The sequence below is a fragment of the Schistocerca americana genome, chromosome 9, assembly GCF_021461395.2.
Source record: "Schistocerca americana isolate TAMUIC-IGC-003095 chromosome 9, iqSchAmer2.1, whole genome shotgun sequence".
In the NCBI taxonomy this organism is placed as follows: domain Eukaryota; kingdom Metazoa; phylum Arthropoda; class Insecta; order Orthoptera; family Acrididae; genus Schistocerca; species Schistocerca americana.
Window position 1 is genome coordinate 152,250,051 of NC_060127.1, and position 22,172 is coordinate 152,272,222.

A 22,172-nucleotide genomic window follows, 5' to 3' on the forward strand; every position below is an offset into this window, starting at 1 on the left:
TATCTTCGTCATTGAAATTCGTCATAAACAATCCACTTTTCCTGGATAACCTGGTTGCCTTCCTTATTCCATCCATCTCTACTGCCTATATACTCTGCTTCTCTGTCGCTTCCTTCTGCACCGTACGTTAGCATACTTTCCACTACTGTTTGCAGAACCCTCTTCTTTGTTTCTTTTGGTACTGCCCTACTCCACAGAACTCGATTTAGTATTTCAATTGTTCCTCTTGCCTGCTGGATACTGCGTTTCACATCTGCTTCCCAGCTTTCTGAGGAATGGGTAATCCATCCCAAATATTTGCTTTTCAGCTTTAATAGATCCTTGTGGCACTACTGTATCCCTTCCTATCTCCCCCCACGTCAAGATATTCTGTTCTGCTCATATTTCTTTTAAGCCCGCCTCGTTCTGCTATCAGTACTTGATCATCAGTAAATTATAATGAATAGATAGTACCTTACTGGAAAGGAATCCCCATACCGGCGCATGGCTAATTACACCGTTCCAGTGTGAACTGCACATGGTCGGCGTCAAAATGTTTCAAATGGCTCTGAGCACTGTGGGACATAACATCTGAGGTCATCAGTCCCCTAGAACTTAGAACTACCTAAACCTAACTAACCTAAGGACATCACATACATCCATGCCCGAGGCAGGATCGAACCTGCGACCGTAGCGGTCGCGCGGTTTCAGACTGAAGCGCCTAGAACCGCTCGGCCACACCGGCCGGCTGTCGGTGACATACTGCACCGTTCAACAGGTCCTTTCGATGTTTGGAATGTCTCACCCATATTTCTCCCATCTTTAACTGTTGCGTGCGGTGGGGGGTAGGGACGTAGTGCGTCGCTGGGTACAGAATCATACACTTTTTTTAAAAAAAAAATCCACAAATATTAGGTGTACTTCCTGATCCTTAGGATAAACCTTCTCACTTATTTGTCTAAGGCTAAAGATAAAGATATGATCGTCAAACTGTCAAACTTGCTTGTTCACGTATTTCCACAATTGTTTCACAACTCCTCCCGGTCCGCTTGCTTTTCCATTTCTTGCCTTTTTCAGCACGTTTTTTACTTCTTCCTCTAGTATGGGTTCTTTATTACCTAATGTACTCCTTTTTGTTGTAGTCATCTATCACGTGGTCACTTCTTTTTTCTACCAGAAATTCTTCATAGTGCTTTTTCCTCTCTCCAGTAGATGTAGACGGTATTGTGGTTGAGGGATTGCTAACTATTTTCATCTTTCCTATCATCCTCCACGCCTCTGTTTCCACACATAGTCTTCCCCATTCCTCTTTCTTGCACTTTCTTGTTAATTTCTTTTTATATATTTTGTACCTATCCCAATTCTCTTCACTCGCGTAGCTTAGACATAAATGATATAGTTTCTTCTTTTCTTCTATCATCTCCACCAACTCCGCGTTCATCCATTCAGTTCTTACACTTCTATCCCTTTCCCTTCCTAAAGCCTCCTCCGCTGCTTCCTTCATTGACTGTTTCAGAAAACCGTGTAACTCATTAGCACTCCAGTCCTCCTTGACTCATCCATTCTTAGATTTCATCTTTGCTGATACAAAATTTTCACACTTTGTTCTTGTAGCGAATGTATCCAATATTTTAGATCCTCTATAGCTCCAGTTACAGGATCCTTCTCTTTCTCCTCCAGTTTCATCTTGCTGTCAATCGGAAAAGCAATATTTGAAGTAACTATAAAATATTGGAGTCTCACAATTTTCCATGTTTTACTCTTACATTTTGCACTTTAATTTTCCGCTGCCTCCGCACCATTTGTTACATAGTCTGTTTTAGATGCATTGACGGATTGGCCCAGGTGTACTTGTGTATTTTTTGTGCTGGAATTGGTCATTCATAACAGTGCACTTCCTAACCCTACAAAAGTTAATCAACCTACTATCGTTATCGTTTTGCACATCCGCTCCACACGGTCGTACGGGGACTGGCTCGAGTCATGCTTGTCTTGGATTAAACCTTGGTTGCAGTCCTGTGGTCTTTTTTCTCCTCCGGTTATCGCGATTATGTTGCTGTCCTCTCCGTGAGTGGTAGCAGCAGCGTGTATCGATACTAGTACTGCTGTACTATCTTTGCTGTGGCGGATATAGTTTCCGGCTGGCCGCTGTGTGACCAGTCGGTCTGTTGGCGTGGAGCAGCAAAGACGTCCCCGTCGCGGGGAGTCGGGCTAGAGCCGCTGGCGGCGTGTACGCGTGGTTGGAGTGTGAGGTGCTACCAGCGAGTGCTACCAAGTTCGTCGCCCACCGATCTTGGACATGAAAGTTGAGTCCTCTTTTAAGCTACTATCGAGCCTCAACTGTTTACATCGTTTGATCCTGGCTGTCGAGTTTTGGGACATTCCCGCGAGCAACAACGTGTGTATATTAAAGTCGGTTAAGATTCCAGCCGTCTTCTTGTGGAGTTTAACTTAATTTATTCCCTATTACTAGAGTTAACCAGCGGTATCTTCTGCCTTGTGGCCGTTAACGTTCCAGATACCTGCCCTGGGCCTGCCGGTGTGGCCAAACGGTTCTAGGCACTTCAGTCTGGAACCGCATGATCGCTACGGTCGCAGGTTCGAATCCTGCCTCGGGCATGGATGTTTGTGATGTCCTTAGGTTAGATGGGTTTAAGTAGTTCTAAGGTCTAGCGGACTGATGACCTCAGAAGTTAAGTCCCTTAGTGCTCAGAGCCTTTTGAACCATTTTGAACCTGCCCTGGTCGTTGACGTAATTTTCGGCAGTGTATTTTCCTCGTCGTGTTGTTACTGTCCAGCAGCGTGTAGTTCGACAGCTGAGATGTTGTTGGTCGTTGTGCGCACCAATACTCTGTGTGTCGTTGTATTGAAATCTTGTGGTCGTTTTGCTGGTTGCGTGGAGCGGAACTGATTTGTTGATTGGTCGGTCGGCTGTCTGTCGGTTGGGTTGCCTTCAGATTAAGAATTCGTAGGACAGGCTGCCTGTCTCACCTAAACGGGCGTTAGTGTTACAATCCCAGGCCGACCCTTGGAAACTTATGAGGGCCGTTCCTTGGGTGTTACATAGTAATATGGCTGTTTTGGTTTTATTTATTTGGTTGATGTGTGGCCTTCAGTCGATTATCAATATCTCTTAAATTAAGGTTCTTGACTTGCCCTTAAGACATGAGATTGTTATTCTTTATAGGGGCCTTCAGCCGAATTTTGTATGAATTTTTTGTAAGACGTTGTCTTCTGCCTTTTAAAATTGAAACTTTTCTTTCTAGGGCTTAAGCAGTTAAATTATTTGCTGATGTGCGGCCTTGAGCCGAGTTTTAATATCTCTTAAATTAATGTTCTTCTCTAGTCCTTAACGGATAAGATTGTTATGCTTTTGTATGGGGCCTTCATCCGAATTTTGCATGAAATGTTTTAAGATAAGGCCTTCTGCCTTTTGATTGTAACTCTTCTTATTGCTTAATAGGCGGCCTCCAACCAAGTTCCATTAAAATTAAATTGCTAAGGCCTTCAGCCTGTTTAGATTGAAGATGTAGGAAATATTTTTGGTTGAAACCTCCAGAAGAACCTTGTATGTCCATTTCCTGCTTAGGCCTCGTGTCTTGGATTTTGAGTGTGGCCTACAGCAGATCTAAAGTTAATCAATGGAGGTCGATTAAAGGTTTGAGTGTTTTGCATCCTTGTTGTAATATTGTGTGTTGATAAATAAAGTTTGTATGTTGAGTGCAACCGACAGGAATTTATTTTGGCCCCTTTCCACAAACTAATCCGCTCTGTCCTGCCATCCCCAGGCATTTCAGACCCATCGTTTAATCTTTTTCCAGTTCGTCCATTTAGGTCCGCTATTATTAACAACTCATGTCCATCTGGACATTCGTCAACCACTTCTGGTAAGTCATCGAAGAAATCCGTCTTCTTCTTGTCAGGTGCATCTACGTTAGGGCCATACAACCCCAATTAATGCCGATTTTATTCCATGAATTTCTATTGTTACACTGATTATCCTTTCACTGTCTTCCTTCCAATTAATCTCCCTTCTTTCCTGCTTATAAAAACTGATACTCCTGAATTTACACTTTCAGTTTTTTTCCCACTCCACTGAAAACAGAATATAGTCTTCAATTACTACTTGTCTACATCCTTTCCATTTCGATTCTGTCATTACCAGGATATCCATTTTCAGTACTTCCGTTTCTTTAAAATATACATTCTTAATGTTTTCTGCCAATCCTTCACATTCCATGTTCCACATATCAGAGTCCTTGTCCTTAATCAGGGTCGATGGCTTTCGATCAGTCTGGCTTTTTTATTTTGTCTGAGAAATGCAGAAAAACATTTATTTAGTGGGGTGGGATGGCAACAAACCCCCACCCCATCCCACCTAACTGAACCCTCAACCTGGAGGATTGGGAATTTTACTCAGGATTTATCTCCCAGGAGCCTGTTTTTACTATGGCTAAGAGTTCCCCCTAACCCTATGGAACCATCTCCAGAAGGAAAAACTCAGGATCAGGTAAGGGATAAGACGACACATTGTGAGACACTTTTTGTGTTGCTCTTCTGAATGTTCTGTGGATACTCATTACGTGTCTTTAATGCAGTGGTTTCCATTGCTTTCCGCATCCTCATACCGTTGATCATTGCTGATACTTCCGCCTTTAGGGGCAGTTTCCCGCCCCAAAGGCTCCTCTGATCTCCTTGATAAGGCCGTTGGCTGAATGGGGGTGACTTCTTACACCAGAAGTCATTAGCCACCACTGCTGACGATTTTTATTCAAAATTTGAGCACTGGTGGTTTTCGAACCGAGGACTGAGGACGTTTTGATTATTAATCAGAGACTCTACCTCTAGACCTTGATCTAAAATAGTAATTCGCTCCATGCATGAGACGGTCGCTGCAACACGTATTACTTATAGTATTACATGCTGACATATGCCACAGGGCGCATGCGTCTTGTTGGCACCTGGAGTCAAAACAGTGAGCTCATGGAACCACTGGCCTCACTGCATAGTTGGTGGCGTTTATGCAGGCCGCAGCCACTAATAGCTCTGGAAAGTCGGTACTCAGGACACACCTGACTCTACCATACACTACATACAGGAGAGAGACCACCAGCTCTGCACTAAAGGTGTAAAATCATGCGGAGTCATCACAGGCCGCCTGTCCTCCTTTCAGCTGGTCAATCTTGACTCCCCATGACATGCTCCACTCCCACGACACGCTTTTTCTAAATCAACAAATATTAGGTGTACTTCCTGAACCTTAAAATGCACCTTCGCACTTATTTGCCTAAGGATAAAGATATGACTCTAAAGATATGACCCTGCCCACGGGAACAGAAGGTGGGCAGTGGAGCTGCAAGTCCCTACAGTGACAGACCATGGTGTGCTTCATGGACTCTCTGGTACTGAACGCCGCAGGTTTCGAATCCGCGCCAGACGGCATGGACCTCGATTAGCAGTAGAGGTCTCTGCAGTCGTCGCGCCATAAGCCACGGCTGCACACTCTCCTGGACCATACGTGAGGGCACCACGGTGGTGCACGTGGTCCCAGCGGCCAGTAGTGACGTACCCTATTATGTATTTAAGCGCCTGCCTCTCACTCAGCGAGGGGATCCTCTACACCTCCTGTAAACTTGATCCCCCTCACCCGCTCATCTCTCACATCCTATCCCACCCCCATCCGCTTCCGCGCCTGTATTTCCACGCCCCACCTGCTCTCCATCTCTCCACACTCCTTACCCTCTCCCAAGGTGGCTCCGCCAGCTCCCCTCCATGATGATGCCCTCCTGCCCTCCATTTACCCCTCCTATCAACTTTGATGCTCCTCCCCACTTCCTGTGTTTGTTCCTATGGGCACCCTCTCTCCCTTCTCTCTCCCTTACCTCCCTCCTCCCTTCCTCCCCCTCCTCCCCCAGGCTTCCCCTACCCACATACCTTCATTCCTCCCACCATCTCCTCTGCCATTGGCGTCTCTGCTCTCCTCTCCTTCACCTACCACCCTCTTCCCCTCTTGGCTGGTCCCCGGACTCACGCACGTTAAGTGGACATTCGCACGCTGGAGCTCATCACCATCGGTTTAGTGTGTGTGCCGTCGTGTTTGTGCCTCAGTGTTTTCGCCGCCAACGCTCCATCGCTCACGTGTCGTCTCCGTCATCAGTGTCCGTGGTCAATGATAACAGTTTCATTGGTTGTCTTCGCGTGTGAACGGCTTCGTGTTTTTTCGTGACCGTGTCTACTGTTTTTTGTCCCCCACTATGTCCTTTATATTTTGTGTCTCCGTTGATTTTCTTTTATAAAACCTGTGGCTGAAGAGCAGCGTACTGTGCTGCTGCCAGCCCACGTTGTGTAAGATCTTAAATAACAACAACAACAACAACAAAACTCAGCGAGGCAGTCTGATATTCGCGTGCGTCTATCGACATATCGCCTACAGACAGCGTGTTTACTTTACTTTGTTTCTGTGTACGAGTGGACGTTGTGGATTCGTGAGGTTTTCGCTTGTGACCCCGTTGCTTCTTGCGTGTTGTTTTCGTAAGGTCTTGCTTGTTCGTCCATCATTGTTTGTGTCCATCCTTTCCCATCGGTTTTGTTTGCTCGCGGACAGCTCCCGTTTGGTCCTGCTGCACTTTCGTTCTCGGCAACCCCACCACCGTTCCGGTAGGGGTTACAACAGACTCGCTAGTTACACCAGCAGAGGGCCACTGGATGATGGTCTCCACAGCTCCTCACCAGACTCGTATGGTGGCTCTGCGGCTCACGGCAACTGTATCTCCCAGGTGAGACTTGCTGTTCAGCCAAAGACAGGAGACAGTTTAGACAAGTAGGGGATAAGGCCGACATAAGTCGGAGTAGGTATTAAAATCCATGGAGAAGAAATAAAAACTTTGAGGTTCGTCGATGACATTGTAATTTTGTCAGAGACAGCAAGGGACTTGAAAGAGCAGTTGAACGGAATGGACAGTGTCTTGAAAGGAGGGTGTAAGATGAACATCAACAAAAGAAAAACGAGGATAATGGAATGTAATCGAATAAAGTCGGGTGATGCTGAGGGAATCAGATTAGGAAATGAGACACTTAAAGTTGTAAAGGAGTTTTGCTATTTGGGGAGCACAATAACTGATGAGGGTCGAAGTAGAGAGGATATAAAATGTAGACTGGCAATGGCAAGGAAAGCGTTTCTGAGGAAGAGAAATTTGTTAACATCGAGTATTTATTTAAATGTCAGGAAGTGGTTTCTGAAAGTATTTGTATGGAGTGTATGTATGGAAGTGAAACATGGACGATAAATAGTTTAGACAAGAAGAGAATAGAAGCTTTCGAAATGTGGTGCTACAGCAGAATGCTGAAGATTAGATGGGTAGATCACATAACTAATCAGGAGGTATTTCATAGAATTGGGGAGAAGAGGAATTTGTGGCACAACTTGACTAGAAGAAGGGATGGGTTGGTAGGACATGTTCTGAGGCATCAAGGGATCACCAATTTAGTACTAGAGGGCAGAGTGGAGGGTAAAAATCGTAGAGGTAGACCAAGAGATGAATACACTAAGCAGATTCAGAAGGATGTAGGCTGCAGTAGGTACTGGGAGATGAAGAAGCTTGCACAGGATAGAGTAGCATGGAGAGCTGCATCAAACCAGTCTCAGGGCTGAAGACCACAACAACAACAAGTCCAACCTCGTTCTTCTGGGACAGTCGCAATTTATACACGGGGGCTCTACTGCTGTGAGGGGTCTTGACATCTCTTGGCCTGCTTCTCTGGTCTGGCTAACTTCTCTGGTCTCAACTCCACGTTTCATGAACGATGATGGAAGTATTTTGCAGGGTCAGTCTACTGAATTGTTACTGCTGTGTCTGGCTTACATTTCTCACTCCACTCTGCATAGTCATCACGACGATGACATTCGAGGTGGTGGTGGTTGTTGGTATGTTTAAGGGGGGACTAAACAGCTAAGGTCATCAGTCCCCCATTCCAAAAACAAGCGAGACAAAGTCGCAGAGCAGATAAAACCCCAAGGGGAAGGAGACTGCCCCCCCCCCCCCCAGGTGCTAAAGAACACAAATTAGGCAACGAACACTACAGAAAAGAAGAGTACAGACGAACACCAGACAGAAAGAAATAGAAGAAAAGAAGATGGCCGGAGACTGGTTGACTGACCACGACAACAAAAAAGGGAAAGAGTCAACCATCCGATGAGACACCAAAACAGCAACAAATATGGAGAGACGCGAGGACAAAAGACACAGAAACGGAAAAGTGCAGGACCCCCCAAATGGATCCATAAAAAGGACTAGCATGGATAAAATGTAAAACATTGTCAGCCATGGAGGCATCGTCGCATAAAATCAAAGGCTAGGTGCCCGGGAAATTAAAAGACTGCCGAAGGGTGCGCAGTCGGGGACACTCCAATAAAATGTGGGCGACCGTCAGCCGGGACCCACACCGACACAGGGGGGGGATCCTCCTGACGCAAAAGATGGCCGTGCGTCAGGTATGTATGGCCGATGCGGAGCCGACACAGGATAACAGAGTCCCTGCGAGGAGACCTCAGGGAGGAGTGCCACACATCGGTCGTCTCCTTGACAGCCCGCAGTTTATTAGGCATTGTCAAGCCTCGCCACTCAGCGGACCACATCCCAAGCACCTTACGGCGCAAGACCAGCTGCTGATCGGGAGCCGTGAGGCCGATCTCCAAAGCTGGGGCGTCGAGCGCCCCTTTGGCCAGCCTGTCAACACGTTCGTTCCCCGGGATGCCAACATGACCTGGCGTCCAAGCCAAGACCACCGAACGTCCAGAACGGGCAATGGCGGAAACAGACTCCTGAATAGAGGACACCAGAGGAGAAGAGGGATAGCAGCGGTCGATGGCCTGAAGGCTGCTCAGGGAGTCACTGCAGATGACGATGTACCTACCTGAGCAGAAACGCATATGCTCAAGAGCGCGCAAGATGGCCACCAGCTCTGCAGTAAAAATACTACAGCCAGCTGGCAAGGAGCGTTGCTCAACATGGGCAGCGTGAGCAAAAGCGTAGGCAGTGCGACCATCAACCAGGGAACCATCAGTGTAGACAGGCTCACAGCCCGGAAATGATTCGAAGAGTGCAAGAAAACGGCGGCGGAGGGCCACAGGCGGAACCGAGTCCTTAGGTCCCTGTGCCAAATCCAGACGGACGGACGGCCGGGACAAACACCAGGGAGGCGTAGGTGTACGGACCCGGAAGGGAGGCAGAAGAGGGAATGACCCCAGTTCTGACAGCAGGGACTGGACACGGACAGCTACGGAAAGCCCAGACCTAGGTCGCCGTTCGGGCAGATGGAGGTCCATGGCAGGGAAAAGCGCGTGGATGCAGTCTGGGCCTGGTGCTGTATCAGGGCAATCGGCGAGGGCAGCGAGGAATTCCCTCTCGCTGAAAGGAGCATTGTATGTTTCAGAACGACGCGTGTGGAATGAGAACGGCGTCCGCTCGGCTCGCTCCTTTAGAGAGCGAAAGGCGGGGGGATAGGATGCAGTCGCAGAGCTCTGAGCAAAGTGCGCGGCAAGCCGTTCAGCAATGGCGGCAGCGTCCGTGCAGACAGCGCCGTCCAAGGAGAGCCCAGGGACACCCATAGGGGTCTGGTATCCGTAAATCCGCCGGATCCGGGACCACACGAGCGAGGGGGAGACATGGGAGCCCAAGGATGAGACATACCTCTCCCAGCACTCCTGCTTACGCCGTGCAATAAGACGACGGGCGAAGGCACGGAGCCTCTTAAAGGTGATGAGGGTCTCAAGAGACGGGTGCCGCCTATGACGCTGGAGAGCCCGCCGACGGTCGCGAATAGCCTCAGCAACCTCCGGCGACCACCAGGGTACAGCCCTCCTCCGAGGGTGGCCAGAAGAACGGCCGCTGAAATGATGGACGTGGTTAAAACACGCACCACCTCGTCAATGTCACCCTGTGGGGGAGACTCAATGGTTGCAGCGGAAGTAAAAGCCAGCCAGTCAGCCCTGTGGAGAGCCCAGCGGGGCAAGCGCCCAGAAGAATGACACTGGGGCAGTGACAAATAGATGGGAAAATGGTCACTACCACACAGGTCAGGATGCACTCTCCAGTGGAGGGATGGGACAAGTCCAGGGCTGCAAATAGAGAGATCGATGGCCGAGAACGAGCCATGGGCCACACTGAAATGCGTGGTAGCACCGGTGTTCAAGAGGCTAAGGTCGAGCTGAGCCAACACATGCTCCACGGCCCGACCGCGGTCATCGGAGACAGTCCCACCCCATAGAGGGTTGTGGGCATTGAAATCGCCCAGCAGCAAAAAAGGTGGCGGCAGTTGGGCTATCAGAGCAGCCAGGACATGCTGCGCGACAGCACCATCAGGTGGAAGGTAAATACTGCAGACGGTAATAGCCTGTGGTGTCCACACCCGAACAGCGACAGCCTCTAAAGCTGTTTGTAGAGGTACAAACTCGCTGTGAAGAGAGTTAAGGACATATATGCAGACGCCACCAGACACCCTTTCATAAGCTGCCCAGTTCTTAAAATAACCCCGATAGCCACGGAGGGCGGGGGTTCGCATTGCTGGAAACCAAGTTTCCTGCAGAACAATGCAAAGGAAAGGATGACGGCTGATGGCGGAGCTCAGCTAGATGGTGGAAGAAACCGCTGCAGTTCCACTGGAGGATGGTATTAGCCATGGATGGGAAAGGCGTGAAGGGATTGGGGAGGCAGATTACGCCTCTGGGGCCCCTGCTGCTACTGAGTCACCACCTGGACAACAGCTATCTATTGCATCCGAGGGACTGGCGAGATCCATGTCCTCAGTGGACGCCAGAATCTCCACCTCATCCTCAGACGCAGAGCTTGTAGGAAGCGGTGGAATGGGTGCCACCACAATGTCGGTAGCCTTGGGGAGTTTCTTCTTCTTCTGCTTCTCGCACTGCGCCTTGGGTGGTTCAGGCTGGGAGGGCATCACTGGGTCAGTCTCAGGGACAGACGATGACCGTGTGTCCCGACGACCAGGGACTGGCGGTTGTTTGAGCCACTTGTGGCTGTCGGCTTTGGAACCGGTCGGAACGTGCGAAGGGAGGTCCCCAAGGGACCCCTTCCTTACGAGAGTAGCCGAAGAAGTCTTACGCTTCTCCGGCTGGGAAGGGGGGACTGATGTCCCCGATGGTTGGGGGGGTGTTGCTCCTGAAGTAGATGGAGCAGGAGCAACAGGAGGTTTAGTGCCCCCCACCATCAAGGGGGCAGGTGTGGGACTTCGACTCTGAGAGCTGACTGGAGTGGATGGAATTGTAGAAGGAGTGACAGTTGCGGCATAAGAAGCTGTCATGCGCACTGGATGAAGCCGATCATATTTCCACTTCGCCTCAGTGTACGTCAGGCGGTCGAGAGTTGATTTCCATCATCTTCCGCTCCTTCTGCAGAATCGGACAGTCTGGCGAGCAAGGCGGATGGTGCGCACCACAGTTCACACAGATTGGAGGCGGCGCACAGGGATGATCAGGATGGGAAGGTCGACCGCAATCGCGACAGACGAGGTCGGAAGCACAGCGTGAAGACATGTGGCCGAACTTCCAACACTTGAAGCACCGCATCGGGGGAGGGATATACAGCTTGACATCACAACGGTACACCATCACCTTGACCTTCTCAGGTAACGTGTCACCCTCGAAGGCCAAGATGAAGGCACCGGTGGCAACTTGACGATCCCTCGGACCCCGGTGGACGCGCCGGACGAAATGGACACCTCGGCGCTCCAAGTTGGCGCGCAGCTCGTCATCGGACTGTAAAAGGAGATCACGGTGAAAAATATTTAAGCTGTTATGTGGGGTGATAGTAACAGACACATCCCCCAACTTCGTACAAGCCAGCAAGGCTCGTGACTGGGCAGAGGATGCCGTTTTTATCAACACCGATCCAGACCGCATCTTGGACAAGCCCTCCACCTCCCCGAACTTGTCCTCTAAATGTTCGACGAAGAACTGAGGCTTCACAGACACAAACGAGTCCCCGTCAGCTCTGGTACAGACGAGATACCGGGGCGAGTATCTTTCGCTCTCATTCACAGCCTTTCGTTCCTGACATGGTGTGGCCAGGGAGGGGAACGATTTGGGGTCATACACATTAGCCTTAAAGTGAGCTTTGGAACGCTTAGAGATTGCTGACGGCTGGCCGCCAGCGACAGATGATGTACCACGCTTCATTGCGGGTCATCCGCCCTGATGCCACCTACTCCGACCAAGGGCCCTCCCCACGGGCGCCACCCAGCCACAGCAAAGGCCACCTGGCAGGATGGCCATTGCCGGGAGTCCCGATGCCCCAGGGCGATGGGCATCTACTCCTTGGCATACGTGGGGAGTTAACGGCGCAGGCATCAGTAGAGCGATCCCTGTGTTGTCAGGGGGCTACAACCAAGAGGGTACATGGCGGCCCCACCACAACGGACTGGCTACCGTGCTGGATCTTAGGTGCAAAAATGGCCAAGGTCGTCGTCGCAGTGAAAAGAAACACTGCAGAGAGCAGCGTGGTAATCGCACCCAGGGACGTATCCTCGCCCAAGAGATCGAAAACGAGCGGAACACCATTGCAACGACGAGAAATCCGGCTAAAGGTCTAATTGCACGACGGATACAGTGCACCATGTAAGGCGCCCTTCCCCAAGTGGCTCGCTCTTCGGAATAATTTAGAAAGATGGAGGTCAAACCCGAGAGGGGACCATCACATAAGGCCGAAACATGTGAGACTCCTTTTAGTCGCCTCTTACGACAGTCAGGAATACCGCGGGCCTATTCTAACCCTCGAACCCGCAGGGGGTGATGACATTCGTCCCTAAGATGTCATTCTCCTGCATTGGAACCTTGGGCAGTGAACTCTTATGGTGTGTAGTATTTAATACTGCTATGCATCCGCATTATATGCAATATCTGCAGTCCTTGCTTGTTGGCATTCTACTCTGGCTATTGGATGCTGGCCGGCTTGTGTGGCCGTGCGGTTCTAGGCGCTTCAGTCTGGAACAGCGAGACCGCTACGGTTGCAGGTTCGAATCCTGCCTCGGGCATGGTTGTGTGTGATGTCCTTAGGTTAGTTAGGTTTAAGTAGTTCTAGGTTCTAGGGGACTGATGACCACAGATGTTAAGTCCCATAGTGCTCAGAGCCATTTGAACCATTTTTATTGCATACTCACCCGCTTTGCTGCCTCTTGCACTACCATGGGATGCCAGGCATATTACTGCACGGTGCTGAAGCATTTTTAGATTTAGGAAAAACTTTCGACAAACTTCTTCTGTGTCTTCGCACATGCCTGTTAATTAACTGTGTTGACTAAACCATAACAGAATATATTCATAAGTACCTGCAGCATTGCAGAAGATAACTATACGAGTACTATGACACATACAAAACATGATTCATGATGTCCTCCATGGCATACGCGTAACAGAAGGATAAAGACATCGTAGAATGTGTGTTATGGCATGGCGCGTACATTTCATGTTCTTCAGTTCACTAAATTTTAATCAGTTTCGACGATCAGGTATTTTTTACAATATATCAGGTAAAAACCCAAGCAGACAAAACAATCCATGATTCGTAAAACACATTCCATGATACTGACTGCGTATGTCTACAGAATAACCAATCTTGTTCGTATGGTAGTACAACTGCAAAATGACACTACAGAATGACTAGGTGAGTGTAAGTGCTGTGTCTGAGATCAGAGTAACTTTCAGAAGACTAGGTACAGTCGTGGACAAAACGAGCGAGACCCCTCGCCTTTTCGTTATGCTGATCCGCACAGCTTTAAAGTCTGCCACACAGTATAACAGGCAAGGCGACGAAGTGCTACCAACTTATTATGCACAGGCGTGAAACTGAAAAACTATCCGAAATTTCTCAGACTGTTTTCAATCATATGTAAGACTATATTAACGCTGATTAGTGTGTTAATCACAACACCTGAATGTAAGATAAAGAAAGAAGATAATGAAAGAAGAAGCGCTAAGTAGTATGAACTGTACTAATAAAACGGAATTTCAGCTTATCGAGATAACATAACTGTTTTAGTAGGACAAATTACGCCAGATCGTTACGAATTAGCAAAATATAATGCGTATTCGGCCGCGAAATGGTCTGTGTCTACGTTCAGACCAGTCATACTGGATTACCGTTGCTGAACTACCATGAAAGTGCGCAAATTTAGCAATGCTTGAAGATTGATAATGAAATTCAGTTAAAAATCATTCAGTGCCACACTTAAGTCAATTCAATTATCGGCAGAAGCGGAAAAAGTAGGCAGTAACAAGTATGAACTTCTACAAGAGTTTCATATCGACATCCACAGGGCGCCGATACAGAATAAAGGTAGCAATAAAACGTATTGGGGGCACGAGAATTTCTTAAAATTCCTTTACTGATAGTCTATCTGCCTCCATCGAGATTAGAACCGAAAAGTAACCAGACCTCCCTTGCAGTAGCAAACACCTTTCACTGCGCTAGCAGACAACCAAGGCAAACAGCCCTCTGTTATTACCCCAAACATGCACAAGCCGGAAATTTCGCAATGAAAATGGCAAAATGACGTGCAGTTTCTGTTACACAGAGCTTTTTGGATTCAAAAACATGAATTGTCTATCTTTATGTCACCGCTTATGTGACAATCGTTTGGGATGTTTGTCGAAATAACAAAAAACTGTTATTAGCCAGTAAATTTAATAGGATAATTCTGCACCACCACAGGAAATAAACGGCGACGTAGCTGCCAAACGTATTCTACAATGTTTCGAATTCTCCAGTAGACGTGCCACAGACAGAAAACGTTCATTAGCCGAAGTGTTCCTTAAGGAAGCTAGCAATGGGAATGGTCGCACATCTAAAACTCGGAGGCATTAATAGTGGGATCTGAATTACCACGTGTATAGGCAAATGGATTTTATTTGCATTCCTGTAAACGTGATTTGGATCGAAAGCGTAGTTACAATTAATATGCTGATCTGTCGACTGCAGCTGGAACATTTCGATTAAACAGTGGTGGAAATTATTATGCGGCCCTCATCTTCAGTAACTGTGTTAGGATTTCGTCACGTAAATCGGTAAAAATGGAACCCTACTAGTCTCACTTCTTGACCGTCTATCTGTCCACCCAACCCTTAAAATCCGTTTTCCTCGAGTAAGGGTGGACATAATAAGCGGAAATGTATCACAGTTCCTGCGGTATTCGGTCCCTTGGTGGTGTAAAAAAGTGAGCTAAAGATACGGCCGTTTATGTAAAGAAAATTTGCGCGAAAGGTCAAAAAATGGCTCTAAGAAGTATGCCACCAAACTGCTTAGGTCATCAGTCCCCTAGATCTAGAACTACTTCAACCTACCTAACACATCCATGCCTGGGGAAGGATTCGAACTGACGGCGCAAGCAGACGCGCGGTCTCTGATATGACGCCGTTGAGCGCACGCATAACCCGCGCCGGCAAGCTGTTAATATCATCTGTTGTTACTAAAAAGTTATTCACTCCTGATGAATTATTGTCTGCGCAGTTCATTTAAGAATGAATAACTAAAATATATTTGATGTTACGGAAGAGGAAGGAGGCCTAATTCATTTCCCCTTGTCATCGTTCATGATGTTAGATTCGCAATCTGAGCGTACGTACTATCCATAACCACACTTTAGATCCACATCATAGGCACAGATATGCGAATACAACACATTGGCTTATACTTGAGGTACACTCCTGGAAATTGAAATAAGAACACCGTGAATTCATTGTCCCAGGAAGGGGAAACTTTATTGACACATTCCTGGGGTCAGATACATCACATGATCACACTGACAGAACCACAGGCACATAGACACAGGCAACAGAGCGTGCACAATGTCGGCACTAGTACAGTGTATATCCACCTTTCGCAGCAATGCAGGCTGCTATTCTCCCATGGAGACGATCGTAGAGATGCTGGATGTAGTCCTGTGGAACGGCTTGCCATGCCATTTCCACCTGGCGCCTCAGTTGGACCAGCGTTCGTGCTGGACGTGCAGACCGCGTGAGACGACGCTTCATCCAGTCCCAAACATGCTCAATGGGGGACAGATCCGGAGATCTTGCTGGCCAGGGTAGTTGACTTACACCTTCTAGAGCACGTTGGGTGGCACGGGATACATGCGGACGTGCATTGTCCTGTTGGAACAGCAAGTTCCCTTGCCGGTCTAGGAATGGTAGAACGATGGGTTCGATGACGGTTTGGATGTACCGTGCACTATTCAGTGTCCCCTCGACGATCACCAGTGGTGTACAGCCAGTGTAGGAGATCGCTCCCCACACCATGATGCCGTGTGTTGGCCCTGTGTGCCTCGGTCGTATGCAGTCCCGATTGTGGCGCTCACCTGCACGGCGCCAAACACGCATACGACCATCATTGGCACCAAGGCAGAAGCGACTCTCATCGCTGAAGACGACACGTCTCCATTCGTCCCTCCATTCACGCCTGTCGCGACACCACTGGAGGCGGGCTGCACGATGTTGGGGCGTGAGCGGAAGACGGCCTAACGGTGTGCGGGACCGTAGCCCAGCTTCATGGAGACGGTTGCGAATGGTCCTCGCCGATACCCCAGGAGCAACAGTGTCCCTAATTTGCTGGGAAGTGGCGGTGCGGTCCCCTACGGCACTGCGTAGGATCCTACGGTCTTGGCGTGCATCCGTGCGTCGCTGCGGTCCGGTCCCAGGTCGACGGGCACGTGCACCTTCCGCCGACCACTGGCGACAACATCGATGTACTGTGGAGACCTCACGCCCCACGTGTTGAGCAATTCGGCGGTACGTCCACCCGGCCTCCCGCATGCCCACTATACGCCCTCGCTCAAGGTCCGTCAACTGCACATACGGTTCACGTCCACGCTGTCGCGGCATGCTACCAGTGTTAAAGACTGCGATGGAGCTCCGTATGCCACGGCAAACTGGCTGACACTGACGGCGGCGGTGCACAAATGCTGCGCAGCTAGCGCCATTCGACGGCCAACACCGCGGTTCCTGGTGTGTCCGCTGTGCCGTGCGTGTGATCATTGCTTGTACAGCCTCTCACAGTGTCCGGAGCAAGTATGGTGGGTCTGACACACCGGTGTCAATGTGTTCTTTTTTCCATTTCCAGGAGTGTATTTCGATTCCCACGAAGTAGTGACAGACGATGCTGTGGCGTCTTCGAAGCGAGAGTTTCGCCTGTGCTTGCTATCTCAGCACATCAGCTGAGTGAACTTGCACAGTATGTTGGTAGCACTTCGTCGCCTTGCCTGTTATGCTGTGTAGCAGACTTTAAAGCTGTGCGGATGAGCATAACGAAAAGGCGAGGGGTCTCACTCGTTTTGTACACGACTGTACATAGGTAGATTTAACCGGTAAGTAATGAGCAATGAGGGTTAACAGGGACAAACCCCTCACCACTGTGTACTGATCATTCTCGATGTAACTAAAATGTTCCATCACAAACACTACACTACTCGCCCAAAAGTATTCAGACAACTGTGTGTAACGCGGAATTGTTCACCAAATGTCACAAGAAGCAGACCCACTGGCATAAAAGGCAGCGAAGATTACCGCGCTGCCAGTAGAAACGCAGTGACAGCAGGATGAGTCGGTTAGGAGAGCTGACCGACTTCGAACATGGACTAGTCACTGGACGTCACCTGAGTAACGAAGTTATCAGGGACTTTACAACCCTTCTAAAGCCGTCCAAGTGACTGGGACTCGTAGATTTACGTACAATCAGTTTGGCTTTAGGAAAGGTAAAGGCACCAGACAGGCAGTTCTGATGTTGCGATTGATAATGGAAGCAAGACTAAAGAACAATCAGAACACGTTCATAGGATTTGTTGACTTGGAAAAAGCGTTCGACGAAGTCAAACTGTGCAAGTCGTTCGAAATTCTGAGAGAAATAGGGGCAAGTTGGAGGGACAGACGGGTAATATACAATATGTACAAGTGCCAAGAGAGAATAATGGACGGCCAATAAAGAAGAGCCCGGATTAAAAAGGGTGTAAGACAGAGTTGTAGTCTTTCGCTCCTACTGTTCAATCTGTACATCGAAGAAGCAAAGGTGGAAATAATATAAGGGTTCAGGAGTGGAATTAAAACTCAGGGTGAAAGGATATCAACGATACGATTCGCTGATGACATTGCCATCCTCAGTGAAAGTGAATAAAAATTACGTGATGTACTGAATGGGATGGGCAGTGTAATGAGTACAGAGTATTAACTGAGAGTGAATCGAATAAATACGAAAGTAACAAGATGTAGTAGAAATGAGAACAGCGAGGAACTTAACATCAGGATTCATGGTCACGAAGTAGACGAAGTTAGGGAATTCTGATACCTAGGCAGTAAAATTACCTGGACTCACATTCGGGAGGACGACGGTTCAATCGCGCGTCCGGCCATCCTGATTTAGGTTTTCCGTGATTTCCCTAAATCGCTCCAGGCAAATGCCGGGATGGTTCCTTTGAAAGGGCACGGCCGACTTCCTTCCCTAATCCGATGAGACCGATGACCTCGCTGTCTGGTCTCCTTCCCCAAACAACCCAACCCCCAATAAAATTACCAATGAAGGACAGAGCATGGAGGACATCAAAAGCAGACCAGCAGTGGCAAAAAGGGCATTCCTGGTCAAGAGGAGTGTACCAGTATCAAATACAGGACTTAATTAGAGGAAGGAATGTCTGAGGATGTTGGTATGGACCACAGTATTGTATGGCAGTGAAACATGGACTGTGGGAAACCTGAACAGAGGAAAATTGAAGCATTTGAGATGTGGTACTAGAGACGAATATTGAAAATTAGGTGAACAGATGAGGTAATAAATGAGGATGTTCTGCGAAGAATCAGAGAGGAAAGCAATATGTGGAAAACACTGACAAGGAGGACTGGATGATAGGATATCTGTTAAGACGTCAGCGAATGACTTCCATTGTACTAGAGGGAACTGAAGAAGACAAAAACTTTAGAGGAAGACAGAGATTGGAATACAACCAGCAAATAATTGAAGACGTATGTTGCACTTGCTACTCTGAGATGAAGAGGTTGGCACAGAGGAATTCGTGGCGGGCCGCATCAAAACAGTCAGAGGAATAATGACTGAAAAAAAATTAGGGTGTGGTTCGAAGATTATACGCCGATGGAGGGCGCCTCTCAGTGTAAAAGTTGTCAGCTATTTGAGCATACGGCGAATCTCATTCTCTGGACTGCACTCTGCCAAGAACGAAGAAGGTGAAACGCCGTAATTGTGACCAGCGCCACCCTGCTTCTTACAGAGGGTGCCCGTCCTACCGGGACTTAACTTCACGCCTACCAAAGACGTGTTGTCGGCAGGTCACGGCCTCCTCGGGACACGATTGTCTTCAAGCCGTCGTGCCAGGACGTCTACCAATTTTCCTAATCGTTGACCGTCACTCCACTCAAGTCAGCAGCCTCCGCAAAAACCACCGCAATCTCGACAACACCAGTAGCTACCATTGGCTACATCTCAGAATTGACAGCAGACCTATGCACAAACAACGAGTTCTGATCATTATCAACACCTTCAATCTGCCGACGCTTTTACTTGTTTCATGAGACCTACTACTCTTGCTCTGGCTGATATTAGAAACGTGTTGTACATGCCCCACGTACGTGTGTACTTTTATTATTTTCGTGTCAGAAAGACACATTTTATACAATTATTGACAGATCAACGAAGTTTATGACCCTTGATCAATCTAGGCAGTGTATTTTCCGTTGCGTGGTTATGGTCACGTTCTTTGCAGGTGCCTGGACACAGTCGACACTGAAGCATCTACATCTACATCTACATCCATACTCTGCAAGCCACCTGACGGTGTGTGGCGGAGGGTACCTTGAGTACCTCTATCGGTTCTCCCTTCTATTCCAGTCTCGTATTGTTCGTGGAAAGAAGGATAGTCGGTATGCCTCTGTGTGGGCTCTAATCTCTCTGATTTTATCCTCATGGTCTCTTCGCGAGAAATAGGTAAGAGGGAGCAATATACTGCTTGACTCCTCGGTGAAGGTATGTTCTCGAAACTTCAACAAAAGCTCGTACCGAGCTACTGAGCGTCTCTCCGTAACGCTTTCGCGATTACTAAATGATCCTGTAACGAAGCGCGCTGCTCTCCGTTGGATCTTCTCTATCTGTTCTATAAACCCTATCTGGTACGGATCCCACACTGCTGAGCAGTATTCAAGCAGTGGGCGAACAAGGGTACTGCAACCTACTTCCTTTGTTTTCGGATTGCATTTCCTTAGGATTCTTCCAATGAATCTCAGTCTGGCTTCTGCTTTACCGACGATCAACTTTATATGATCATTCCATTTTAAATCACTCCTAATCCGTACTCCCAGATAATTTATGGAATTAACTGCTTCCAGTTGCTGACCTGCTATGTTGTAGCTAAATGATAAGGCATCTTTCTTTCTATGTATTCGCAGCACATTACACTTGTCTACATTGAGATTCAATTGCCATTCCCTGCAGCATGCGTCAATTCGCTGCAGATCCTCCTGCATTCCAATACAATTTGCCATTGTTACAACCTCTCGATATACCACAGCATCATCCGCAAAAAGCCTCAGTGAACTTCCGATGTCATCCACAAGGTTATTTATGTATATTGTGAATAGCAATGGTGAATAGCATATGTTGAACAGTCTGTTCTTCCTCGCAGTAACATTGGTTTTATTTTTTCTTTACTGTATCTGTCCACTCCTGGTCTCGGCCAGTCCACAGAATTCCAGATAGGCCAATTCTTATTATGACCAGCGGGTAGAGCTTCTGAAAATCTTGTCAGTCCTGTATAGTTGCAGCCTGGCTTCTTCATCAGTGGCTGTTAGTTTCTCCGACGTTCTGTGGAAGTTTTTTCTCGGCCTTAGTCATTGTGGGTTGGATTGTTCCCGATGCAAGTTATGATTCCATGGCAGCGGCGAAGGCTTCTTTAGGAGTCTGTTTTGACCACTGGAAAATCGCTGAGGCAATAGCAGCACAGCTGGTGAATGTGCGGCCACGGAGAGTGTCTTTCATTGTTGGAAAAAGCCAAAAGTCACTAGGAGCCAGGTCAGGTGAGAATGGAGCATGAGGAATCACTTCAAAGTTGTTATCACGAAGAAACTGTTGCGTAACGTTAGCTCGATGTGTGGGTGCGTTGTCTTGGTGAAACAGCACAAGCGCAGCCCTTCCCGGACGTTTTTGTTGCAGCGCAGGAAGGAATTTGTTCTTCAAAACATTTTCGTAGGTTGCACCTGTTACCGTAGTGCCCTTTGGAACGCAATGGGTAAGGATTACGCCCTCGTTGTCCCAGAACATGGACACCATCATTTTTTCAGCACTGGCAGTTGCCCAAAATTTTTTTGGTGGCGGTGAATCTGTGTGCTTCCATTGAGCTGACTGGTGCTTTGGTTCTGGATTGAAAAATGGCATCCACATCTCATCCATTTTCACAACCGACGAAAAGAAAGTCCCATTCGTGCTGTCATTGTGCGTCAACATTGCTTGGCAACGTGCCACACGGGCAACCATGTGGTCGTCCGTCAGCATTCGTGGCACCCACCTGGATGACACTTTTCGCATTTTCAGGTCGTCTTGCAGGATTGTGTGCACAGAACCCACAGAAATGCCAACTCTGGAGGCGATCTGTTCAACAGTCATTCGGCGATCCCCCAAAACAATCCTCTGCACTTTCTCGATCATGTCGACAGACCGGCTTGTGCGAGCTCGATGTTGTTTCGGTTTGTTGTCACACGATGTTCTGCCTTCATTAAACTGTCGCACCCACGAACGCACTTTCGACACATCCATAACTCCATCACCACATGTCTCCTTCAACTGTCGATGGATTTCAATTGGTTTCACACCACGCAAATTCAGAAAACGAATGATTGCACACTGTTCGAGTAAGGAAAACGTCGCCATTTTAAGTATTTAAAACAGTTCTCATTCTCGCCACTGGCGGTAAAATTCCATCTGCCGTACGGTGCTGGCATCTCTGGGACGTATTGACAATGAACGTGGCCTCATTTTAAAACAATGCGCATGTTTCTATCTCTTTCCAGTCCGGAGAAAAAAAATCGGAGGCCTTAGAACTTGAATGCACCTCGTATTTTATAGCACTCAGTTCTGCGTATGCCAGAGGAACATTTCGGGGATGATGATTGTTTGCATCACCATCACAACAGCAGCTAT